This window comes from Amblyomma mixtum, chromosome 10 (assembly GCF_055824585.1).
Source record: "Amblyomma mixtum isolate Tamu chromosome 10, ASM5582458v1, whole genome shotgun sequence".
Taxonomy (NCBI): domain Eukaryota; kingdom Metazoa; phylum Arthropoda; class Arachnida; order Ixodida; family Ixodidae; genus Amblyomma; species Amblyomma mixtum.
The window spans coordinates 137,446,860-137,452,115 of NC_143021.1; positions in this window are offsets into that span (position 1 = coordinate 137,446,860).

Sequence of the window (5,256 nt, forward strand, 5' to 3'; positions counted from 1 at the left end):
AATTATTACCCGAAAGAAGCAAAGAATATGCTGACCTCAAAAAAAAAATTCGTTCATTTAGTCACATCAATTACAGCATCGGTTATCTTGTCTCTTCAGCTCATCAACTGTTGCAATGATCACTGAGGCTACTTTGCGTACAATTTTTTAAATTGATCTTTTTTCCAAACTAAAATCGGAATTGCAGTTACAAAAGTTGTATCGGTAAAGATACAAGTGAAAATGGATACAAATGACAGGCACTACAATTTAATTTAGGACAAAGAAAAACAATTCAGTTAGAGTCCACAACTGAAATGTGCAAAGAGAGAATTGACGTAAGTACTAAGCAAACCGTACTTCACAGAACAGAAAAAGCTGGGAGTAAGAAACCTTGTGGGAATATCCAGCAATTATGCCAGAAATAGCCAGCAATAGCCAGTCCGGCGTTCTCAACCGATCAGTGAAACTTCATCTCATGAGAGAAATATAACTATATTGCCTCATTTTAAAAAATGTTAGAAGTGACGAAGTCAGACTGTCCTATGACGAATGCTGCGCACGAGAAAAAAAACGGCTGCCGATTTAACACGTGCAAGCAAAGAAATATATTGCGGAAGCGCTACGCATAGCTGCGATTGAAAACCACAGAACGAGGAAGCCAGTTATTCGCGTCTTCAACTTTTCATCTTCAGCGCCAGTGTACGGGGCGATAAAGACTAGCACAATGACGTCACCGGAGCGAGTAAAATCTCGCCGTGCGGCTGGCACCACGCTGGGCTTCGGGAACACGCCTAGTACTTTTGTTATGGGCATGTTCCTATTCGCAGCGCCGAGCGTTGGCATGCGCCGCACGTCACAGTGCTGATCTTTTTTTCGTCGTGACTGTGGTCCAGTGCTGCGTTTCTGCAGCAGTGTTGTAAACGCCAACGCATATTGCTTTTGTGCCGTATTTCTGTCACAGCGCTTCACGCCAACGCATGCAGCGCACATCTGTCTGCCGCTACCACCGCATAACTCAAACCGTGATAATTAGTTTGAGAGTAGTATTAGTTAATGAAGAAGTGTATATGCAATGCACAGCGCGAGAGAGTGTTGCAGCATAACCTCAGACGAGTTCGGTGTCGACGATAACGTGGTGCCCTCGCACTGTGGCCAGGGAAGCTTATCTGTGCGCGCAACCGCGGGTCTAAACCCAGTCGTGAATATTTATTTGATTTCTTTTAGTGCGGAATCAATATTCCGATTGGTTAATCCCGAGCATGACCTCGCGATGTTTTGGGTTCTTGCCAATCGAAAGAAAGAGTAAAAATAAATCGAGCATCCGTTAATGAGATTCGAACCCGCGATGGCATGATCAGATCTGCTTCGCTGGCCATCGCCTCAGAGCGCTAGGCTACCGCAGCATCCACGCCACTTGTTAAACAACAAGAGACTCTCGCGCGGTGTATTGCACATGTTATTATTCGTCAGCTAACAATAGCACCAAACTAATAAGCCCGCTTTGAGCTACGCGGTGGTGGTGACCGTGAGGTATGTGCTGCATGCGTCGCAATGGACAACGTTGCGCCAGAAACATGCCATTATTAATTAAAAAACTAGCGCATAACACTAGGAGAGATATAGACGGAGACAGGACGAGCGCTAAAGATCAGCTGAGCATTTACTGCAACAAATAGGCACATAAAAGCACTTCGGTGGCGCATGCGCACACTGAGTCAGAAGGAGCACAAATTGATCAAAATGTGGCAAACTGCCCCTGAGATACATTTCCACGTCTTGAACAGGGCAAGTGATGTGGGCAAAGATGAGGTGGGCAAGTGGGCAAGGAAGAAATGTATCTCAGAGCAGTTTACCCCATTTGCTAGTTTGTGCTCCTTCTGATTTAGTGTGCACATGTGCAACCGAAGTGCTTTTATGTACCCGTTTGTCGCAGTAAATCTTCAGTTGATTTTTAGCGCTCGTCCTGTCTCCTTCTATGTCTGTGTCCTTGATTTATGCGATAGTCTTATAATTAATGATGACAAACCAACTAGCCCAGCTTTCCGCCTTGATTCTATTGAGAAACATGGCACAAGAGCAAAACGGGTTGGCGTTTACAACACTGCTGGAGAAACGCTGCACTCGAGCATAGGCCGCCGTCGTAAATTATATACGCCAGGTGGAATTGACCATAAAAATATCGAAAACGCGTATACCGTCTCTCTGGGTCAGTGGACCACTCAGTTGAGCTTTCAAGTACGTGGCGGTAGTGTACACATGCAAAAACTGTGCTTCCGCTGAATTTTTCTTGCCTGGCGATGCTAGACCGCCCGCCATTTAGTATATATATGCTTATTTGACTTAGCACAAATCTAGAATCATCGCGAACCCACACACACAGAGAAAAACAGAGAGAGAGAGAAACTGCAGGAATTCGGAGCACGCCCGCCAGTCCCTGCACGACGGAGCTGCACTCAAGTGTTTGTGTTCCTAAGGTTCATAACACTGGCAGCCTGGCCGGTGGCGATGGTCTGCATAGACGGGTCCTCCGAGCTCAGTAGCGTCTCCCAGTCCTCCCAGGTCCTACATCGAAAGACCCTCCTCGAGGTTTACACTGTTGAATAATGGTTTCGCAGTACATAATAGCTCCACCAAAAAATTCCGTCTTCCTCCATTATCTGCGCATTTGGTCTGGCTCGTAAGTTTGTTTTCATAAGCTATTGTTTCCGGTCCTATGACTCCGCCACCAATATAAATTTGAACATACGATTATGAATAAGCTGGCATAACAGAATTTTAATTCGAAGGCGTTTTGAATGCACAAAATGCACTACTCATGCACTACTTTCAAAAACAAACTTTGAAATCTGGTCGAAACCTATGTTCCGCTGATATGCATTCGCGGCGACTCCAACAAGCCATGGTACTCTAACTCCTTAAGGAGGCTTTCTCGAAAGAAAAAGCGTCTTTTTCGGGAAGCTAAAATAACTGCACTGGCTTATAAATGGAAGAAATATTTCTCGTGCCTACAGAGTTACACGCGTCTCCTAAGGTGTACAAAAACAAAGTTTTTCCACAATGATCTGTATGGCATTGTACTAAAAAGCCCAAAGAAATTCTGGCGGATGTTATCACCCAAATCAGGCAACACTCACTGCATTTGCCCTTTTGTATCCAGATGGTTCACAGGTGCCTCCAGAGTTTCGATCTGACGTCATGAACTCTTAGTTTACATCAGTCTTCACACATGAACCAGCCTGGAATACATCACACCAAGATTTTTTTAAACTTTTCTGCGATGGCCCCTATCAACATCACTACTGCTGGCATTTTTGCTCTGATAGACAAACTAAATTATCCAGTGCTGCCGGGCCTGACAACGTCACTGCCAAGATATTAAAAGCTACAAAAAATGTATCTTCTCATTTTCTAAAAATAATCTTCGATCAATCTCTTGCGAACAGTTCCATACCTAGTGACTGGAAAATTAACAAAGTCGTTCCTGTGTTCAAGGCTGGCAGCCGGAGCGACCCGTCGAGTTATCGTCCTATTTCATTAACTTGCATACCATGTAAATTTCTTGAGCATATTATATACTCGCATATTACATCCCACCTGAATTCTAACTACTTCTTCTTCAAAAATCAGCATGGCTTTCGTCACGGCTATTCATGTGAATCACAGTTATTTGAGTTTACCATGGACCTTCCCTTAAACCTTGATTCTTTGTTCCAAACCGATGTCATCTATCTTGATTTTTCCAAAGCATTCGACCGCGTCCCACATCAACGTCTTATGTTCAAACTTTCAGGTCTTCACCTTCACCCACTTGTTTTAGACTGGATTCACAATTTTCTCACAGCTCGCTCTCAGTTCACCGTAATAGGCGGACTTCCTTCAAATTCTACTTCCGTTTCCTCCGGAGTACCACAGGGGTCTGTGTTGGGTCCGCTTCTCTTCTTAATATTTATTAACGACCTCCCACACAACATCTCATCCACCATCCGTCTTTTCGCAGATGACTGCATTATCTACCGGCGTATAAATACTAAAGACGATCAAGCTGCTCCCCAAATCGATCTGAAGGTCATCGAAAATTGGTGGTCTTTGTGGATGATGGAACTGAATATTAGGAAGTGCAGTTTTATGCAAATTTCTCGGAAACGCTCCATTTTAACTTATCCTTACTCTTTATTTTCTGAGGACTTATTGCAAGTTGAATCTGATCGTTACCTTGGCATCGCAATCAATCGCAAATTAACTTGGGTTGATCATATTACAAAAATCACGGCCGACGCTTCACGTACACTTGGTTTTATTAGAAGATCACTTCCCTCTTCCCCCGCTAACATACGTAAACTGGCATATGAAACTTTTGTCCGCAGTAGGCTGGAGTATGCATCTGCGATCTGGAGTCTTCATCAGTCCTACCTAATTAACATGCTCGAAGCCGTCCAGAACCGTGCAGCACGCTTCATATCGTCAACATACGACTTTCATTCCAGCATAAGCTTCGTTAAATCATCACTTGACCTCACTTCCTTAGCTCTCAGACGAAAAGTTGCGCGCCTTTGTTTGTTTCATAAGTTATACTTCAATTTCCCCTATCTCCGTGGTTCGCTTATATCTCCTCCCTTTCGTACATCGCGCCGCCTTTTTAATTCAAATAGCGTCCAGCGACTTCATGGCTCCACCAATGCTTTTAACAAGTCCTTATTTCCGACCGCAATAGAAGAATGGAACCTTCTGCCCGACTCACTAACAAATGTGCACGATGTGACAAGGTTTAAGGCGATGTTGTTAGATCACCTGGGTTGACATGTCTCTTTTTTATTTCTTCGATTTGTGCTTATATGAAATCCTTTTTCCTGTATTGAGTTTTGCTGCCCTAACCTTTCGCCGACGTGTGTGGTGCTAGTGGCCTAAAGGCATTTTTTATTTGCACCGTTTTAACTATCGCGTTCTTTGCTTCTCTTTATGTTCCTATATTGCATTGTTATATTTCTTGACCTTTGTTTTCCACATCTACCTTGTAAACGCTCCCCCCTTATGTAATACCCCGACAGGGGCCTTTAAGGGACAATAAATGATGAAATGATGATGAGTTGTATATGGTGCCCAATTTTGGCAGCAACAGCTGACATAAATAATGAACATATCTGCTTCAGAGAGCAAACCATTCACAGAGATTTCTTTAAAAATACCATTAAAAAAACGATTGTTCTCTTAATTCTCCTGACGCAAGAGAGATGTTTGCTCCCTAAGACTAAAAAAGAATAAATAAAAGGTGGTAAA